We start from the raw sequence: 22,526 nt of genomic DNA, 5'->3' as shown, positions 1-22,526 counted from the left end.
CCTAGGACCCAGACTCTTTCCACCAAAGTTATCTGACTGAGTCACCGCTTTGTATTACCTTTTATGATCCCTCTTAAAACAATCAATCAAGCTGATTTTCCCCCGCTTTTTCCTGGGCCTGTCTCCTCAGAGTTAGAGATGAATGGGACAAGGCCAAATTGCTCCAAATGACTTTAGAACCAATTTAAAAAAACAAGTTCCGAAACACATATGAGGTAAAGTGAGGTACTAATAGACAGTTTAGTTTAGTTACAATGGTTTATGAAGCTAGTTTCCCTGAAGGGGAGCTGAAAGTGAAGTTGCCTGCACGAAAGTCAACAATCCTTTTAAAGGTAAGTCAGACTCATCCTCTCCAATCCCTGAAGTGGTTCCCACCTCATTCTTGGGGAAACTGGTCTCAAAGGCCCCGGCTCCCATCCCATGACCTCTCTGACCTCCTCCCCTACCACTTCTCTGCTCTAGCCCCACAGTCTCCTTGTTCCTGGAACGGGCCTACCGCATATCTACATAGGAACTCTGTTCTCACCTGCACATTCTTCTCCCAAAGCCAGACAGCTTGCTCTCCCTTCCAGTCTTTGGGCAAGTATCACTCATTCCCTGGTCATTCTAGTAAAAACAGCTAGCTCCACATCTTTTCCCTGGCTGTTAACTCCCTCCCCTGATTTATCTCTTGCCTGGCGCCGTACTTACTCCAAACAAGACACATATATGCTACTTGTTTACTGTCTGTCTCTCCCCTGACTAAAATGTAAACTCCATAAAGGGCAGAGACTGCCTGTTCCTCGTTGTAATCTTCACGTCATCACATGGGAGGCTGTGTGAATGATTAAACGGTGTAAGAACTAGGTCTTAGAGAACTAGGCTAGAACTCACATATTCAGAGATGGTGCTGTGGGAGTGACATGACAGAATTGTAGAAAGTGAAAATAGAATATGATCAACCTAAAAGGAGAGTTGGAGGATGCGGAGACCTTGCCTGTAAAATCCCATGGGTCCAGTTCTAAGGGAAAGACCCAGCTTGAGTCCACACGAGAACTGTTAAGACTTCAGAAAGTAAATATGGATTAGAGCAGAAAATGGCCAGTAACCCCAAATTCTAAAACCTTGACCCACATCTTGAAATATCGTTAAGTCTAAAACAGCTAGACAAGGGTCTACCTCCTTAAGTTTGATTATATAGTCATGTGACCCAAAACCATCATTAAATATTCCTGTAAAATAATGTCAGAATCTAAAGGAAACAACTTCTCATCCTATTCAAAATGCCTCTGTTGCTTTGTTCCAATGAATCTGCAGGGCAGTAGGTAATAGTTATTCAAACGGTGATGATAATGCTTGACACTGTTCCAGCACTTCACATACACTAACTCATTTAATCCTCACAACACTAGCATGCTCGTTTTACAGATGGGGAAACAGAAGCAGAGTTCACAAAGCTCCTAGGCAGCAGGGCCGGGGGCAAGCCATGTTCTTAACATTACACTGCCCAGCGGGTCTTCCACACGGTCAGTAAAAGATGCCAGTTGTCCTGTCAGGTCGGCCTTCGAAAGTGGGTAGTCACCCACAATAAATCTGTCCCTTCACTGCCGCCCTCTCACAAGGACCTCCATACTGTTCCAGCTGGCTCTTTACCTCCCCCATCATTCTCAGAACTATCAAGAGCAATTCTGTCTACACGAGTATTAATTTTTTCTGCTTGTGATGTGCTCCTGCTCTACTCAGTGCCAGTGGCCTTCTCTAGATAAAACAAGGCTGAATGGGGGCTAAATTGAACAAAAACATTAAAGCTAGCAGTTTAAACTAATGAAAAGTTTTCTCAAGAGATATTCTCTATAAAAAACTATGTTACATGTTGTTTAATTAATCCTTCTGGAAATAAAATCAGGCTTCTGAAGATCTGAGTGTATAAACAATGTTGCCACTTGCTCCATATTCTTCCTAAATAGGAGCCACCAAGAGCTAAAGGCCACTTTAAACATCAGCATATCAGACCTCAGGCTGCCCTATCTCCAGACAGGGAAAACAGATACAGGAAGGACTCTTCTCAGGTCTGTTCTCAGCTCTCCCAGGCAGATTCCCTGTCCTGTATGATACCTCTTTCCCTATTGTTATGGTTCTACTTTATGGAATAGAAGAAAAAAAAAATTCAAGGCCAAATACCTCCTGCATGGGTCCAGCCACGCTAAATATTCTTAGTATACATGAAGCACCTGAGTACTAGAACGTGGTTGCCCAGATTTCTCTTTTCTAGGAATACCAAGAAAACCAATTAAGAAAACCAAGTAGTATACACCAACAACAGAAAATGTAAACCTGGAGCTAAAAAATAAGTAATAGGCTGGGTGTGGTGGCTCACATCTGTCAATCCCAGTGTTTTGGGAGAGGCTAAAGTGGGAGGATTGCTTGAGGTCAGTTCAAGACCAGCCTGGGGGGGGGGGGGAATTAAAATACACAGTGTGATGAGGTATGCCTATAGTCCCAGCTGCTCAAGAGGCTGAGGTAGGAGGACTGCTTGAACTCAGGAGTTCAAGATTGCAATGAGCTATGAATGTGCCAATGTGCTCCACCCTGGGTGACAGTAACCTTGTCTCTTAAAAAAAAAAAATGCTAACAGAGATAATTCCAATGTTATCCTATCATCTTAAAAAAAAGCATCAGTGTAGTCAGTTTTAAAGCACTGTGATTAGTAATAATAAGTGCCTGAATTCCTTTGTTTAAATGAATACAAATAGTAATAAGGAAAATCTGATGCCCCAAAGGAGTAAGTCACCTAAGGAACTTGCATACATACTCTAAAAAAGAAGCTGGGCACAGTGGCTCACACCTGTAATTCCTGAACTTTGGGAGGTCGAGGCAGGCATATGGCTTGGGCTCAGGAGTTCGAGACCAGCCTGGGCAACACGGCGAAACCCTATCTCTATAAAAAATACAAAAATTAGCCGGGCATGGTGATGCGTGCCTGCAGTCCCAGCAACTCGGGGGGTTGAGGCGGGAGGATCGCCTGAGCCCGGAGGCAGAGGTTGCAGTGAGCTGAGATTGCGCCACTGCCCTCCAGCCTAGGCAACAAAGCGAGATTCTGTCTCAATAAATAAAGAAATAAAAGAGGTCTACCAATGTACTTCCCATCCATACTAACTCTCCCTTTCCTGTTTGTTTTTCTCTTATATTCCTAACAGTTTCAGGAGGGCTGTGGAGGTGTCTTAGTGAGGTACAGAACTCTGTGCCTATACATTCCAGAGTCCATGTGCCAACCTCACAAACTCACTCACATAACCAGCTGCAGACTTGTTCTCCCCATCCTATTCGAAGGTTGATGACCTTGCCCTCTTACAGAAAACCAACACTGGCTTTCTCTGTCCTCCTTCCTCCATATGTCCAACAACATCCCACTTCCCAATCCATTCTCTTTCTTGGAAAGAGTCTCACTGTGTTGCCCAGGCTGGAGTACAGTGGCACAACCACGGGCTCGCCACAGCCTCAACTCCCAGTTCAGGCAATACTCCTGCCTCAGCCTCCCAGGTAGCTGGGACCACAGGCACGGAACCCCCGGCTAATTTTTAAAAAATAATTGGGACCATGGTTGGTTAATTTTTATAGTTTTAAAAAAATAAGAGACAGTCTCACTATGCTGTCCAGGCTGGTTTCAAACTCCTGGGCTCATGTGATCCTGCTGTTTCAACCTCCCAAAGTGTTATAATTCAGCCACTGCGCCTGACCCCAGCTAATTTTTTCATCCTCTTTCATGATTTTCTTATTCTCCTTCTTTGCCTTTAAATCCTCAAGATATTGACAATGATGCATCTAGTTATAGCCCTTGTGTGGGGGATATTCCCTGCTCGCCCCCACAGCCTCTCTTCACCCTACTCTGTGCCCTAGAAGTGACACTGGAGGGACAACTGACAGGCCCCACCACTCTCTGCCTTCTGACCCAGTTCGGCTGGTAAAAGGCAGGAGAGGAGGAAAGTAAGAGAGGAACTTACTCTCCTGGCTCCCACCCCGAGGTTACTGAGGCTGGCTGAGACCCTCCACCAATGGCTGCAGCTCCATCGGGCAACCTGAACATATAGCCACTTTCTCCAAGCTCCAGGAACCACTTCATCCTCTGCCCTTCAGGGCTAGAAGGTAGTAGGTAACAACTCCCTGCTACTGCCAGGCCAGAAGACTTCACTTTCTTGTTGGTTTCCCCAAACCCTGCTCACTCTGTACTGTCCCTTTATTAATCTTCTGCATTGTTGTCAACTCAGCATCATGACCACCCTCCTTCCAAGCTTCTCCTCTGCAGATCAGAAGCTGAGAACTACCGTTCCAGAACCCTTTACCAGCATGGTTCTGGGTTAGAGTTTGCAATGAGAAGTGCAAGAGAGATTCAGAAGGCAAAATAAATGTAGAGGCTGATGATGTTCCCTGGAGGTAGATGCAGTACACGTGGATTCACAGCGGCTTCCCCATGAGCTCATGAGAACCACTCACTATGGCACTCCAGTATGAAATCATCAGGAACCTTCCCCATTCCAGTTTTTCCAGGGTTGGGTAAAGCCTTAATTCATGTATCAATATCATTCATACCTGGAATAGAAAACTTCTTTTCCTGAATGAACCCTGAATGATACAATTAAACACTTCTCAAATTACCCAGTCTGAGTGTGGCATCTGTTTTCTACTGGGACCCTGACAAGAATTTTTCTCATTCCTAGGATTTCAGAGTAGACTATTATCACTTGGGGAATGAGAGACTTCTATTTCATGCACTATGACATAGAACAGGGACTAAAAATCCTCCCTCAACAAAACACTTAGAAATGTCAGACAAGATGCACAGCCAAGTTGCAAGAAACTAAGAAATGCCCAAAGTCCAAAACTGGATGAGATACTATGAAGAGAGTTACAGGCAGGTGCTGGGCTCTGAATGCCAAGGATGTAGTGGGGTCTGTAGGGCTTATTAACCACGTGGCAAAGGTTTTAATGACCATGAAGAGACAGAGCAAGGCCTCTGGCCCTCCAGACAGATCAGTACTTAAGGACTCTGGAGAGTGTCACTTGTGGCTGTAATCATTTCTAAAAGATAACAAAATGCCTTTATTATTAGGCAGTAACTAACTCATTTTCAATGACAAAGATAATGTTCTTCTTCAACTGACCCAACTGCCTATTCTCAAGAAAACCATGATCGTCCCAAGAAGTTTTAGAATAACCCCAAACTAACCTTTCACTTTGACTCTGTATTTACCATGCTACCTCATCATGACACTACTCTCTTTCCTGTATTTGTCCTTTCCCATTCCATCCTCGTCACTGTCATTTTCATCTTTCTTGGGCTAGAATAACACTTGAAAAGTTCTCTTTCCCAGTACCTTCTTTTCTTTACCTGCCATTTTGACACCATCACACTCCCTATAGGCCCTGAAGCCCTGTGACATCTTCCCAACAATTTCTGCTCCTCCCCACCCTCTCAAATAAGCCTGCTCCACCCTCTTTGTGCCATCAGCCCACTCTCACCTTGGTCTCAGCCCTGTTTGTGCCATCAGCCCACTCTCACCTTGGTCTCAACTTGGAGCCTTCTCTTAAGCATCCCCAGGCCCATAAATTCCTTCTTGCCATGTGAGATCATATAGTTCTTAAGACCTCTTAAAATGTGTCCTGCTGTATCTTAAGAGCTCCTAAAATGTGTTATCTATGTGATTTTCTCTACAAATCTTCCTCTAAGCAGAGAATGTGTTGGCTTTACCTCGCTTAGTAAAAACAAACCAATTTTTCACCTTTAACCAGTATCTAAGGTATGCACTATTGATATAATAAAAAGTGCTGGCCAGCCACAGTGGCTCACACCTGTAATACCAGCACTTTGGGAGGCTGAGGCAGGTAGATTGTTTGAGCTCAGGAGACCAGCATGGGCAACATAACAAGACCACATCTCTACAAAAAATATAAAACAATTAGCTGGGTGTGCTGGCTTATGCCTGTAGTCCCAGCTACTCCAGAGACTGAGGCGGGAGGATCACTTGAGCCTAGGAGGCAGAGGTTGCAGTGAGCCGAGGTTGCACCCTACTGTACTCCAGCCTGGGTACTAGAGCAAGACTTATCTCAATAAATAAATACACAAATGCCATTTATTAAGCAATCTATATATGTCAGTCACTGTGTGGTTTTACCTGTATCTCAATTAATGAATGAGGGGGGAAATTTATGTAATTTTTTCCAAAAGTCCAAATTTTCCAAAAGTCACTCCTCTAGGACAAGCTGGAGCTGACATTCTGTAACTCCAACTCTTTTGATTCTAGAGCCCATAACCCTTTCTTTCACTGTACCACAAAATTAGGCAAGGAGGACCCAAATCCGTATTTTTGAAAATCCTGACACACATTTGGGTCAGATCTCTAATAACTGTGGCTATCACTTAGTTACTGCATGCCTAACACATGTGACACACTCTACCAGGTGCTTTACACAAACGTTAATGCATTTCATTCTCACCACGATCTAAGAAATGTTAGTAGTCCTTTTCATAAATGGAGACTCAGAAGTTAAATAAGCAAAAGACTCATGGTAAACAATGAGGTAAGATATATAATACGCCCACTGCAAAACCCAGTCTGTATTTCCCAATCTGTGACATTGGGAAGCATTTTAGAACAGAATCTTGAGGAATCTTGCTAGAAATTAGTTGACTGCTTGTACCTAGATATATCTATAGTACCTGTATCATTTGATTTGTGTGTGTGCAAATGTGGGATCGTCCTAAGTGCATCAAGCATAAAGATCTGCTCAGTGACTTAATATTTCATACTCTATGTCCTGTTTGCACATGGGCAGAGCCTATATTTTTCTCAGTGGCTAAAAGTTATCTTAGTGTAATAGGACTTCAGAAAAAGATGAAGTGTAATGAAGGTGCTGGCTTTCTCCCTGACTTGGGAGATCAGAAGAGTCTGAAAGCAACTCAGAATTCGCAAGTCAGTTCCTTGTCTAGAGGAAAAGAAACACACAAGAATGCTGCATATCTAAAAAGATTGCCTTCTGGGTGGCAAAACTCGTATTAGCCATGTAAACTATAGAAAATATCCACCTTCAATCATGATCAAATACATGCAGGCAAAAACTGGGGGGATAAATTTGTAACTATTACACTTCCTGGCCAGGCGTGGTGGCTCATGCCTGTAATCCCAGCACTTTGGGAGGCTGAGGCGGGCGGATCACGAGGTCAGGAGATCGAGACCATCCTGGCTAACACAGTGAAACCCCGTCTCTACTAAAAATACAAAAAAATTAGCCAGGCGTGATGGTGGGCACCTGTAGTCCCAGCTACTCGGGAGGCTGAGGCAGGAGAATGGCATGAACCCAGGAGGCAGAGCTTGCAGTAAGCCGAGATCGCACCACTGCACTCCAGCCTGGGTGACAGAGCGAGACTCCTCTCAAAAAAAATTTCCTAAAAAATTTAAAAGATGATATCCCTTCTGGTTAGGTTAGGCTACAGCTGGTACGGGGGTAAAAAAAAAAGCGCAGCAGAAATGCTTATGACTCTTTTGGAAAAGAAAACTGGTAATAAAACAATCAACCAAACAACCAACCAAACAAACAAAAAATACCAACATATTCACTCCAGTAATACGTATTAGAAGAAAAAACTGGCAACAACCTAACTCTTAAATTTGAAAATTGGTTAAGCAAATTATGGTATATCCACTCAAAGAAATAGTACATAATCAATAAACAATTGCAAAGATTCTAGCACCATGGAACATTACGTAGTATCACATGAAAAGAGCAGCTCACATAAACTCATACCTGTGCTATGATTATAACTATCTGAAAATGAGGCATTCATTTAGTCCCAGGCCAAAGGGAATAATGGAGAAAAATGGAAAACTTCTGGACCATCCAAGGGGGCAGCATTGTGAAAGTTGTTGTTGTTTTTGGTTTTGGTTTTTTTTTTTGAGACAGAGTATCACTCTGTCACCCAGGCTGGTGTGCAGTGCTGCAATCTCAGCTCACTGTAGCCTCTGCCTCCCAGGTTCAAGCAATTCTCCTGCCTCAGCCTCCCAAGGAGCTGAGACTACAGGCGCCCGCCACCACACCTGGCTCATTTTTTTATTTTTATTAGAGATAGCATTTTGCCATGTTGGCCAGGCTGGTCTTGAACTCCTGACCTCAAGTGATCCACCTGTCTTGGCTTCCCAAAGTGCTGGGATTACCGGGTGAGCCACAGCACTTGGCCAAAATGTCATTAACCTCATTTTAAAATTACAACCCTTACACTATCTCAACAGTATCAGAGCTTTATCTGTTCCCACTGACAGCAAAGTGCTGCTCTGCCCAAGGGAAAGAAAGAGAGGCACAGGGGACCCCACAAGTCAGAAGCAGGAGGGAAGGGAGGAGCTTGCCAGACATGACCTCTACTTCAGGAAGCCTGGTGCCAATGCCACACACAGGGTTGTTGGACACCACAGTGCCCAGGCAAGTGTGCACACAGAATCACTAGCTCAAAAAGTTACTTTTCAGAATCAGGCCTAAAGTCAGCTGAATTCCATCCCACAATGGGCAGGCCTATTATTAGACATAATCTAAAACAGCCAAGAGGCTGTAAGCATCCTATCCATCACATGCTTCTATAACTGTGCAAGGAGATGCCGTAAATCTGCTCCTGAGCAGACCAAAGGCACCTGGGCCCTATCCTGGCCCCACCCCCATTCCACGGCTACCTGTCTTATTTTCACAGGGGCATCCCAAGATCACTTCAGATTACCACATATGTGAGCAGGATGGCCAAACAGCTCCCCGCAGAAAGGAGGCAGAAGGGTGGGAGCAGTGGCATCTCTGGGCTAGAGTTCCTGTGGGATTTTCTTAAATGCTGAGCACAGGGGCTCCTGAGATGTCACTGAATTTATTCTTTCATTTAAAGGTTGTATTAATACATAATTTCTAAACCTTCAGGGGCAAAAGGGAAGTAATCAGTGTTGCCACTTATAGCCTAAATGGATGTTCCATTTTATCATTCATTCAAATACAATTCTGAGGCCAGGTCTGGTGGCTCACGTCTGTAATCCCAGCACTTTGGAAGGCTGAGGCAGGCAGATCACCTGAGGTCAGGAGTTCAAGACCAGCCTGGCCAACATGATGAAATGCTGTCTCTACTAAAAATACAAAAACTAGCCACGTGTAGTGGCGGACACCTGTAATCCCAGCTACTCAGGAGGCTGTGGCAGGAGAATCACTTGAACACAGGAGGTGGAAGTTGCATTAAGCCAAGATCACGCCACTGAAATCCAGCCTGGGTGACAGAGTGAGACTCTGTCTCTTAAAAAGAATAAAACAAATATAATTCTGAATTAAAATTCAAAAGATATCAATGACCAATCCAAAGTAGAAGTGGGCAAAAGCTATATGAAAATTAGAGACTTTACTGAACAACCCAAAAAAGCTCAAAACAAAATGAAAGAAACAAACTAGCAGAACAAACAGTATAGCTAGATAAAAAGGGCTAGTATTATAAAGAGGTTAAGTCTCCACATATTAGTTTATAAAATTCTAATAGGTTCCAGTCAAAATCTCAATAGCGTATTAAAAAAGTTTTAAGACTGGGTGTGGTGGCTCACGCCTGTAATCCCAGCACTTTGAGGCGCCAAGGCAGGCAGATCACATGAGGCCAAGAGTTTTAAGACCAGCCTGGCCATTATGGCGAAACCCCGTCTCTATTAAAAATACAAAAATTAGCGGGGCATGGTGGTGCACGCCTGTAATTCCAGCTACTCGGGTGGCTGAGGCACAAGAATCACTTGAACCCTGGAGACTGCAGTGAGCTAAGATCATGCCACTGCACTCCAGCCTGGGAGAGAGAACAAGAGCCTCTCTCAAAAAAATAATGATTTAAATTATTTCAAATGTACAGAAAAGTACAAGAATAGTTCAAAGGGCTCACATACCCTCTTCAGCGAGATTCTCCAACTGATGTTTTACATCATTTGCTCCGTTATCTTTTCCTGACCCCTTTGAGAGCAGGTTGAAGGTATGAAGCCCCACTGTTGCTCAATACTGTAGTGCGTTATTTCAAAAAACAAGGACATTCTCCTCTATAACTAGCATACAAGTCTCCACATTAGGAAATCAACACTGATACTACACTCTCAATCCAATCCACAGACCCCATTTGAATTTTGTCAACTGTCCCAACAATGTCTCTTTTTCCTTTCTGGTCCAGGAGTCTACCCCAGAGCTACATCTCACCAGTGTCAATCAGTCTGGAATAGTTCCCTTTTCTCTTCCTGACTTCCATGTCCCTGCCAGAGTACAGTCTTTTCATTTTGCAAGATGACCCTCAATCTGATCTGTATTTCCTCAGGACCAGACTCAGGTCATGCTTCCTTAGTGGCAATACCAGACACATGGTGCTGTGTTCTTCCCAGGGCATTGCATCAGAAGACAGATGGCAACCCAGCCCACTACTGCTGATATTTACCATATTCACCTGATCAAGTTTATTAGAGATATAGTGTCTCAAGGCCCCACAGACCTACAAGATCAGATTCTGCATGTTAACAAGGTCACTAGCAAGTCACACACATGTTGCTGTTTGAGAAGTATCAGTGAAAGGTCTTATAAAAAGAAAGAGCCACATGGGGAAGTTCAGATTTTATTAGAAGCCTTTGGAGGGTTTTAAGCTATAGAGTGGCATGATCTGGTTTCAGTTCTCAAATGGCTCCTTTGGCTGTTTTGTGGAAAGCAGAACGGGGAGGGGCAAGGACAGAGCAGGGAGTTAGTTGGTAGTCTGGTTAAGGGATATTGGCTGCATGGGTGAATGTGGTGTTGATGGAGGTGGTGACACATGGTCAAAAAAGACACAGTTTGAAGTTAGAGCCAACAAAAATTGCTAATGAATCAGAAGTGGACATGAGAGCCATCACAATGATAAACATCAGCAGCCAACACTAGTTAAACACAAGCCATGTGCCAGGAACTGCTCCATGTCTTTTCAGGTGAAAAGTCATTCAACTGTCACAATAATCCCAAGAGGTACAGGTGACAACACCACTTTATTCAAATGAAGACAACATGGTAGAGACAGGTAGTGTAGCTGCCCAAGGCCTCAGATCTGAGCTTAGGCAGTGGCTGGGCAGCTTGTACTTCATCACCATCCCTTACAGAACTGCAAACATGGCACCGTTTATGAAGAGGAATGAGACTGGTAACGGGAATCAAGAGTGCTTTGCCAAACATGGCAACACGCAATTCCCATTGCACGTCCACATGGAAATGGCAGGGAGACAGCTAATGCGACAGGATCTCCGAGGAAAGGTGGGGTAGGGATAAAAACGGGAAGGTCATTAGCACAGAGGTAGTACCTAAAGCCAACAGGCAGATGAGCTCACCCAGAGCAGTTTTTCAAACTGCAGGCTGTGAAATCAATTTAGTGGGTCATGAATAGCACTTAAAAAATGAAATAGAGCAGAATGGAAAATAACAGCATCCATGGCTCATGAAGCATAAGAACCGTTTTGTGAAACTTTTGTTTCTGTTGTGTCTGTGTGCATAAGACAGTGTAGTGTGTGTTTGTACTTGGCTGGTATCTGGTATGGCTGAAAAAAAGATTTAAAACCACTGGTCTAGAGGTTAACTTGGAGTGACTGATCCCTGAAATCACTAGCATTTAGAAGTTGGAAAAGAGGAAAAGAAGCCAGAAAAGGAGAGTGAAGAAACAGGAAGGAGGAAAGGCAGTGAGGAGCCCCAAGCAAATGTGACATGTTGGACATTCAACGTGCTAGTGAGTCATGCAGTATGACAACAGAGATGTCCATAATTATGGAATGGCAAGGTAAGCACACAGCAGTGGGAGCAGAGGGGTGAGTGACCTGTTTAAACTTAGCGCAGAATAAAAAAGGGAAGGAGAGAGGTGATATTAGGATTTTGAGATCTAAGTTTAAGGGAACAGCAGGATATCCAGTCTGTAACTGCCATTAAGCAGCAAATATCCAATCATTCTTTTATTGTTGTTGTTTTTAAGCATCTACTATGGGCTGGGCTGTTTACTAGACCTGGGAAGATAACTAGGACACTGTTCTATCCTGAAAAGCCTCAAACTGCAAGAGAACAACAGCTGCAGTACAGTGAAGAAAGGCTCAGAAGATAGGGTAACAGGTTTGTTGAAGGCCATGGCAATTTTCCTTTGCAACCATACTGTTCACTATTGGCCAATCAAACCCATCACTCCACACAGCATGCACTCCGACCTCTTGATTTGTGCTTGGTCTCTCCCCAGAACACTTTCCAAATCTGAGTCATTCCTCAAGGCCACTTGGTTTCCTCACTGAAGCCTTCAGCAAAACTGCTCAGCTTGGTGATCTTGCCTTCCCCAAACAGCTACAGCACTTCTTGTCCATACACCATTACCTGCTGGCTATGTCCTTATTTCTACACTTGGTATGAATGCCTCATCTCCCCAGCTGAGCCATATATTGTTGAAGTCATGTAACAGATATGTCTCACATCTACAAGGTCCTCGAACAGCAGCCAAGCAAACACTTGTTGCTCTGCTACTAGACTTCCCCCTCCAGTCCAACTTGCACTTCAGCATCTTCCTGAAAAAGATCTGATTAATTCACCCCCTATTTTAAAACCTTCACCGGCTCCCAATTATTAGTATAGCACATGCAGACTTGTCTTCCAGGTGTGCCACACAGCTTTCCCGTTCCCTGCCTCCCAAACACCTTAAAGTTGAAGCAACAGCAATAAAAACAGTCACGTGCTACATAACGCATTTCTGTCAACAATGACCACGTACACAATAGTGGTCCCATCAGAGTACAACGGAGCTGAAAAATTCCCATCGCCTGGTGACGTTGTAGCTGTCACAAAGCAATGTATTACCTCCTTGTTTATGGTGATGCAGGTATAAACCTACTATACTGTCAGTGGTAGAAAAGCATAGCACATACAACTATGTACAGTATATGATACTTGATAATAAACTATGTTACTGGTTTACATATCCTATGTGTAATTCTATATTATGTATACTATGTATTCTACTTATAAAAATTAAGTAACTACAGCTGGGTGTGGGAGCATGTGCCTGTAGTCCTGGCTACTCCAGAGGCTGAGACAGGAAGATCTCTTGAGCCTAGGACTTCAAGTCTAGCCTGGGCAACATGGCAAGACCACATCTCAAAAAATAAATAATTTAAAAAGTTAACTGTAAAACAGCTACCACCAGGCCTTGCAGGAGGTACCCAAAAGAAGGCGCAGTGGCTCACACCTGTAATCCCAACACTTTGGGAGGCCAAGATGGGCAGGTCACTTGAGACCACGAGTTCGAGACCAGCCCCACCAACATGGCAAAACCTCATCTCTACTAAAAATACTAAAGGGAGCTGGGTATATTGGTACATGCCTATAATCCCAGCTACTTGGAAGGAAGGCCGAGGCGAAGAATTGCTTGAACCTGGGAGGTAGAGTTTGCAGTGAGCTGAGATCATGCCACTGCACTCCAGTCTGGGCGACACAGAGAGACTGTCTCAAAAAAAAACCCAAAGCAAACAAACATAAGAAGACACTGTTGGCCGGGTGCGGTGGCTCAAGCCTGTAATCCCAGCACTTTGGGAGGCCGAGACGGGCGGATCACGAGGTCAGGAGATCAAGACCATCCTGGCTAACACGGTGAAACCCCGTCTCTACTACAAAATACAAAAAAACTAGCCCCGCGAGGTGGCGGGCGCCTGTAGTCCCAGCTACTCGGGAGGCTGAGGCAGGAGAATGGCGTGAACCCAGGAGGCGGAGCTTGCAGTGAGCTGAGATCCGGCCACTGCACTCCAGCCTGGGCGACAGAGCAAGACTCCGTCTCAAAAAAAAAAAAAAAAAAAAAAAAAGGAAGACACTGTTATCATAGGGGATGACAGCTCCATGTGTGTTACTGACCCTAAAGACCTCCCAGTGGGCCAAGATGTAAAGCTGGAAGACAGTGATACTGATTATTCTGGCCCTGTACAGGTTTAGGCTAATGCATGTGTTTGTGTCTTAGTTTTTAACAAAAGTGTTTTAAAAATAAAAAATAATTTAAATATGGCTGGGTGCGGTGGCTCATGTCTATAATCCCAGTACTTTGGGAGGCCGAGGTGGGTGGATCACCTGAGGTCAGGAGTTCCAGAACAGCCTGGCCAATATGGTGAAACTCCGTCTCTACTAAAAAACAAAATACAAAAATTAGCCAGGTGTGATGGCGTGTGCCTGTAGTACCAGCTACTCAGGAGGCTAAGGCAGGAGAATCGCTTGAGCCCACGACATGGAGGCTGCAGTGAGCTGAGATCACACCATTCCACTCTAGCCTGGGCGACACAGCAAGACTCTGTCTCATATAATAATAATAAATAGAAAAAAGCTTATAGAATAAAGTGGCTAGGCCTGGTGGCTCACACCTACAATTCCAGAAATTTTGGGAGGCAGAGGAGAAAGGACTGCTTGATGCCAGAAGTTTGAGACCAGCCTGGGCAATGCAGCATGATTCCAGCTCCACAAAAAATAAAACAACGTAGCCAAGCATGGTGGCATGCACCTGTAGTCCTACTCAGGAGGCTGAAGTGAGGGTTGCTTGAGCCCAGGAGTTTGAGGTCACAGGGAGCTATGACTGTACCACTGCACTCCAGCCTGGAACAGAGTGAGACCTTATCTCTAAGAGTAACAACAATCATAAAAGAAAAAAGTTTATAGAATAACACAAAGCTAAAATATTTTTGAACAGTTGCACAATGTGTTTGTGGTTTAAGCTAAGTGTTATTACAAGAGTCAAAAAGTTAAAAAATTTTTAAAGTTTTTAAAGTAAAAAAGTTACAGTAATCTGGCCAGGCGCGGTGGCTCACGCCTGTAATCAACACTTTGAGAGGCCGAGGCAGGTGGATCACAAGGTCAGGAGATCGAGACCATCCTGGCTAATATGGTGAAACCCTGTCTCTACTAAAAACACAAAAAATTAGCCAGGCGTGGTGGTGGGCGCCTGTAGTCCAAGCTACTTGGGAGGCTGAGGCAGGAGACTGGTATGAACCCGGGAGGTGGAGCTTGTAGTGAGCCAAGATTGCGCCACTGCACTCCAGCCTGGGCAACAGAGACTCGTCCGTCTCAAAAAAAAAAAAAAAGTTACAGTAATCTAAGGTTAATAATACTGAAACAAGAAAACTTTTAAACATAAATTTAGTGTAGCCCAAATGTACAGTGTTGATACAACCTACAGTAGTGTACAGTAACATCCTGGGCCTTCACATTCACTCACCGACTCACCCAGAGCAACTTCCTTATCTTTTATATCTTATTTTTACTGTACCTTCTCTATGTTTAGATATATGCAGATACATAAATACTTACCATTCTTTTACAATCGCCTACAGCATTCAGTACAGTAACATGCGGTACAGGTTTGTAGCCTAGGAGCAATAGGCTATACTACATAGCCTAGATGTGCAGTTGGCTACACCCAGGCTAGATGCGTGTAAGTACATCCTAAGATGTTAGACCAATGACAAAAATCACTCAATGATGTACTTCTTAGATATATTCTGTTAACTGAGGCATGATTGCACCACAACAAAACAAAAAACAACCTACCACCAGCACCACCAAAGGTGCGTAGAGATGAAAATTAAAAAGACGACTGATATTCATTGAACTGCTGACAACAGATGTTTTGGGGGTGGGATTACAGGTCATAGTCACCTTTTAGAAACAGTTTGACCAACACGTTAATTTTAAAACAAGAAATAAAAAAGAAAACTTAATAACTGCAACTACTTTTATTGAGTGTTTAAATTATGTGCAAAGCAGTATTTTTTTTGTTTTGAAACAGTCTCCCTCTGTTGTCCAGGTCGGAGCTCAGTGGTGCAATCTCGGCTCACCGCAACCCCTGCCTCCGGGGTTCAAGCGATTCTCCTGCCTCAGTCTCCCGAGCAGCTGGGATTACAGGCGTTTGCCACAACACCCGGCTAATTTTTGTATTTTTAGTCGAGACGAGGTTTCACCACGTTGGCCAGACTGGTCTCGAATTCCTGACCTCAAGTGATCCATCTGCCTCGGCCTCCCAAAGTGCTAGGGTTACAGGTGTGAGCCACTGCACCCAGTTGCAATGCAATATATTATAGTCTCATTTAATCTTAACTCTATGATGTAGTAACTAGTCATTACACAGATGAGGAAACAAAGGCTCAGAGAGTTTAAGTAACTCTCATAAGGTTATACAGCCAGTCAGTGAAGAAGACAGGTTGGGACTAATAAGGAATGTGCCCTAATTTCTACCGTTCTTAGCGATGTTGTGTATTCCCAGAACACCCAGCAGGCACCTTTTGCATCTTTTCTTTTGTTCAGCCTGGTCCTTCTGCCTGAATAATACCAGCTTTGCTGACATACCACTCACCTGTCAAGTCCAGTGCAAATCCCACTTTTCCCTTAACACCTTCCTAGAACACAAACCATGATAAGCATTACCAGAGTTATCTACCCTTCTATTTCCTCCACAGCGTGGGACCTTAGTTCTCCTACTGCCACGTACAGAGCAAGCATTCAAACACTGGGTGAATTAAGCTGACAATATAAATTCTCTTTCCGACAAACATAAAGGTAACAGATGAAGACCAAAAATTTTAATCTGTGAAGAAAATGAATATCAAGAAAGGGTTTCCATAATCCCTCCCCTCATTCTCTGCTCTGAACCTCACCTCTCACTGAAGCATAAGGAAAGACAGGTTAATTTTCACCTCTTCCAAAAAGTGGCTTTACATAATAAATCCCACTTCTGAAGACTAAAAACTACCTAACTTGTTATTAAAAATGTAAGCAATGAGAATAAAAAGGTTTCTTTAGAGTTTTTTAAATTACTTTCAATGCCTCTGACCCTTGAAAGAAAGCACTTAAGTTTAGTACAAACGAAATGCAAAAACATGCAAAGTTACTTTCCATATAACATAAACATGGAGACACAAAACCAGTGAAACAGACACATTTAAATTCAAAATGCTCTTAACAACTGACCACATCTGAATTTATGAGCAGAAGTTGAGTCCAAACAAAAACACACTGTAAAACAAAAGTGCTGGCTAACAACCTTAGAAAGGAAAAGGAGGGGACACACAGATTTCAACGCGTCCTTGGCCTTCCTGAGCAAAACAATGAGAAATGCAGTCAACCAAAGCATTTAGACTTGATTTTACTGGAGATACCAACACCATAGGTCAACCTGTCAAATGAAGCAAAAAGCAGAACCGAGTTCTATGGGTTTAGTCCCCTACAGATAAAAGCCAATGGACCTTTTTACAGTTTATGGGGTCCTCTCCATATGGCTGGGGATGCAGGCATGGGAGGAATATTGTCTGGACGATTAACTCCTGTGAAATGAACATAGGAGTTAGGAGGAGCAGAGGTGAGTCAACACACTCTACACTTCCACGGTTGCCTCAAACTCATCACAATTCCAAAATACCAAGAAATGATGTGCTAGTTCTTGCTTTTTTTAAATGTCAATAAGCTAAAGTCCTTCTGAAGACTGAGCTTCTCACTTAACAGTCCAAACGAATAAATACTTTGCAGGATTATTTCAAATATATTACAAACATCAAAATGCTAACTCCAAACTAAGATGAAATAGTTATTACCTTTAATTATTCAAGAAGAGCATTAAGAATTAGCAAATTAATTCAGGGTCAGAAAACCTTAAAGAAACAAAAAGATCATTTCAGTAACATAAGAACTTTGTGCCGGGTGCGGTGGCTCACGCCTGTAATCCCAGAACTTTTGTAGGCCAGGGCAGGCGGATCACGAGGTCAGGAGTTCAAGACCAGCCTGGCCAATAAGGTGAAACTCCATCTCTACTAAAAAATACAAGAATTAGCCAAGCATAGTGGCGCATGCCTGTCGCCCCAGATACTTGGCAGGAGAATTGCTGGAACCCGGGAGGTAGAGGTGCAGTGAGCCAAGATCGCGCCACTGCACTCCAGCCTGGATGACAGAGCAAGACTCCATCTCAAAAACAAAAACAAAAACAAAAGAAAGACCAGGCACAGTGGCTCACGCCTGTAATCCCAGCACTTTGGGAGGCTGAGGCGGGCGGATTACAAGGTCAGGAGTTCGAGATCAGCCTGACCAACACGGTGAAACCCCATCTCTACTAAGAATACAAAAATTAGCCAGGTGTGGTGGCTCATGCCTGTAATCCCAGCTACTTGGGAGGCTTGAGGCAGAAGAATTGCTCGAGTCCGGGAGACAGAGGTTGCAGTGAGTTGAGATCGTGCCACTGCACTCCAGCCTGGCCAACAGAGTGAGACTCTGTCTCAGGAAAAAAAAAAAAAAAAAAAAAAAAAAAAGAACTTTGTAAATGTCTGTAGCTCTAGACCTTATTTTAGGGTACAAGCCATAACTATAATAAGGAGGGTGTCATGTATAAATATAACAGACACCGAGACAAAAGAAAACCACTCCTGACAGCAGTTTGCCATCTTTTCCAAGAGATTTGAGTAACCATTAAACCTTCCTCCTCCTTTCTCAGTTGGGGACTTCTCTGATGTAATATCAGGGAGAAGAACAAGGGAACACTGGGTATCAACTGGTGCACACCAGCTCTCTCCTGAAGAGACAGAAAGAACATTGAGTAGTACTGTCGTACCTAGAGACAAACTAAATGACTTGAAGAAAGAGACCAAGAAAAACATGTTTAGAAAATCATCCAGAAATAGGATTTTATTTTAGTAAGCAAAGTGAACAAAAAATACAATTTTATTTTAGCAATCTACAATTGCTTCCACTATTAAATTTATTTTCTATTGATTCTCCTGGGTCACCTGTTGGAAAAAGTACTACATTCAGAATTAGGAAATCTAAATACTTCCTAGTTTTGCCACTTGTTCTGTGACTTGGGCAAGTTATTTAACCCATATGTCTCACATTCTTCATCTGCAAAAATGGAGTTAACCTACCTTGCCACCATACAGAAATATCTCACAATAAGTCTGCAAACAGTTAAGTACCATGTAAATTAAAATTACCACTGTTAATATTACCACCCTCATTCCCTCTCTCAGGTAAAAACTTGAACCAATCATAAAATAGGTAAAAGACACCAGACACGGTGGCTCACGTCTGTAATCCCAGCATTTTGTAAGCCCAGGCTGAGGTGGGCAGATCACCTGAGGTCAGGAGTTCAAGACCATCCTGGCCAACATGGTGAAACCCTGCCTCTACTAAAAATACAAAAATTAGCTAGGCATGGTGGCAGTCACCTGTACTCCAAGAATCACTTGCTTGTACCTAGGAGGCAGAGCTTGCAGTGAGCCGAGATTTCAACACTGCACACTCCAGCCTGGGCAACAGTGAGATTCCACCTCAAAAAAAAAAAAAAAAAAAACAAGTAAAAGACAATAAGGAAAAAAATGGAAAAAGAGGTTAGCTATCAAACAAACAAAATAAATCCTAAAAAACACAATAAATAACTACTGATTGGTGTAACAGCACTCTGTGACAGGTAATTTTTATCATTCTCTAATTAGGAAAGATCCCACACCCTGGAATCTACAGTCCATTCATAGAAATCACAGCAGGGTTAAATCCTCATCAATCCTCTAATTCACAACGAAGAATGCCGACGGAGCGCATTCTTACTCTATATGACAAGAACTACAAGCCACAAGACCAATCCCCACCCTCCCCACAGAGGGACAGTGGCCTGACAGTTGGAGCTCTACTTGGAAGCAGACGACCTCTAAAGTGCAAGTTTTCTCCCTCCTTCCCTGACCTCTGGCATGAAATTAGCAACCCTAACCCCAGTCATTCTGAAATAAGCCAATGGAGAGTCACCTGCAATCCTAAATTTTGAAAACAAAACAGTCAAAGAGACACAAACATTCTATGAAAAATCAGCCACAAGCATAACATTGCAGGTATTGTGGGTTTGGTTCTAGACCATGGCAATGAAGCGAGTCACACAAATTTTCTGGTTTTCCAGCACATATTAACTTTTATATGTTTACACTATACTTCAGTCTACTGTGAAATGGCATTATGTCTAAAAGACAATGTACATACCTTAATTTAAAAAATACTTTATTGTTAAAAAATGCTAACAATCATCTCAGCCTTCAGGGAGTCCTAATCTTTTTGCTGATAGAGGGTCTTGCCTCTATGTTGATGGCTGCTGACTAATTAGGGTGGTGGTTGCTGAAGGCTGAGGTGGCTGTGGCAATTTCTTCAAATAACACAACAATGAAGTCTGATGTATGGACTGGCTCTTCCTTTCATAAAAGATTCTTTTCTATAGCATGCCAAACTGTTTGATAGCATTTTATCCACAGTAGAACTTCTTTCAAAATTGCAGCCAGTTCTCTTCAACCCTGCCACTGCTTTATCAACTATGTTTATGTAACATTCTAAATCCTTCATTGGCATTTCAACAATGTTCACAGCATCTTCACCAGGAGTAGATTCCATCTCAATAAATCACTTTGGTCATCCATAAGAAGCAACTCCTCATCTGTTCAAGTTTTATCATGAGGTTACAGCAATCCAGTCACATCTTCAGGCTCCACTCTTAATTCGAGTTCTCTTGCTATTTCTACCACATCTCCAGTTCTCCTGCCTCCACTAAAGTCCTGAACCCCTCAAAGTTATTCGTGAGGGCTGGAATCATCTTCCAAACTTCCAGTTCATGTACTGACCTCCTCCCATGTTCTTAATGTTCTTAATGGCATTTAGAATGGTAAATCCTTTCCAAAAGGTTTTCAATTCATTCTGCCCAGACCCCCTAAAGGAATTATTATGTAGAGCAGCCACAGCCTTATGAAACATATTTCTTAAATAATAAGACTTGAAAGTCAAAATGACTCCTTGATCCAGGGGCTGCAGAATAGATGTTGTGTTAGCAAGCATGCAAACAAAATTAATCTCCTTGTACATTTCCATCAGAGTTCTTAGGTGACCAGGTGCACTGTCAAGAAGTAATATTTTGAAAGAAATCTTTTCTGAGTAGTAGGTCTCAACAATGGCCTTAAAATATTCATTACACCATGCTGTAAACAGATGCGCTGTCATCTAGGTTTTGTTGATCCACTGACAGAGCACAGGCAGAGTAGATTTAATATAAATTTATGGGCCCTAGAATTACTGGAATGGTAAATGAGCACCGGCATCAACCTAAATTCACCAGCTATACCAGCTTCTAATCAAGAGTCAGCCTGTCTTTTGAAACCAGGCGTTGACTTCTCCTAACTATGGAAGTCCTAGATGGCATCTTCTTCTGACATAAGGCTGACATAAGAGTATCTGTTCAATATAGCCACCTTCATCAGTGATCTTGGCTACATCTTCTATATAACTTGCTGCAGCTTGTACATTAGCACTTGCTGCTTCGACTTGCATTTTAATGTTATAGAGAGGGCATCAAGAACTTCAGGAACCAATCTGTGCTGGCTTCAAACTTTCCTTCTGCAGCTTCTTACCTCTTTCAGCCTTCACAGAAGTGAAAAAGAGTTAAAGTCTTGCTCTGGGATTAGGCTCTGGCTTAAGGGAATATTGTGGCTAGTTGGATTTTCCATCTGGGTCACTAAAACTTTATCCATATCAGCAATAAGTTGTTTCATTTTCTTCTCATTCATGTGTTCACTGGAGTCATATTTTCAATTTTCTTCAAGAACCTTTCCTTGCATTCACAACTTGGCTATGTGTTTGGTGCAAGAGGCCTAGTATTCAGCCTCCCTTGGCTTCTGACATGCCTTCCTCACTAAGCAATCATTTATAGCTTCTGATTTAAAGTGAGAGATGTGCAATTCTTCCTTTCACTTGAACACTTAATGACCACGGTCAGGTTATTAACTGACCTAACTTCAATACCGTTGTGTTCAAAGGAAGAGAGAGACCCGAGGAGATGATGAGATGGGGGAACACCCGGTTGGCAGCAGTCTGAACACACATCTATACACAACATGTACAGATTAAGTTCACCGTCTTATATGGGAGTGCTTTGCGGTGCTTCAAAACAATTACAAAAGTAACATCAATGATCACTGATTATAGATCTTCGTGACAGATAATAACAATTTTAAAAGTTTAAGGCTGGGCGCTGTGACTCATGCCTGTAATCCCAGCACTTTGGGAGGCCAAGGCGGGTGGATTGCCTGAGGTCAGGAGTTCGAGACCAGCCTGGCCAATACAGAGAAACCCCGTCTCTACTAAAAATACAAAATTAGCAGGGCGTGGTGGTACATGCCTGTAATCCCAGCTACTCGGGAGGCTGAGGCAGGAGAATCACTTGAACCAGGAGGCGGAGATTGCAGTGAGCCAAAATCACTCCAGCCTGGGGAACAAGAGCGAAAATTTATCTCAGGAAAAAAAAAAAAAAATTTAATATTCGGGCCAGGTGTGGTGGCTCACGCCTGTAATCCCAGCACTTTGGGAGGCCGAGACAGGCAGATCACTTCAGGTCAGGAGTTCCAGACCAGTCTGGCCAACATGGTGAAATTCCACCTCTACTAAAAAAACAAAAGATTAGCCGGGCATGGTGGCGCACGCCTGTAATCCCAGCT

General features: G+C 43.2%; 1 protein-coding gene and 1 pseudogene across 5 annotated transcripts in view; one reads left to right on the top strand and one right to left on the bottom strand.

The window, feature by feature from the left end:
* The window catches only part of TCF20 (transcription factor 20), a 187,739-nt gene that overhangs the window by 57,186 nt on the left and 108,027 nt on the right, over window positions 1–22,526 (bottom strand). The window lies entirely within an intron of this gene.
* LOC102135908 (uncharacterized) overlaps window positions 255–22,526 on the top strand; it is a 59,653-nt pseudogene continuing 37,381 nt past the window's right edge.

This window comes from Macaca fascicularis, chromosome 10 (genome assembly GCF_037993035.2).
Source record: "Macaca fascicularis isolate 582-1 chromosome 10, T2T-MFA8v1.1".
In the NCBI taxonomy this organism is placed as follows: Eukaryota; Metazoa; Chordata; class Mammalia; order Primates; family Cercopithecidae; genus Macaca; species Macaca fascicularis.
The sequence above is the reverse complement of the archived record's forward strand: the minus strand, read 5'-3'. Positions and strand labels throughout refer to the sequence as shown.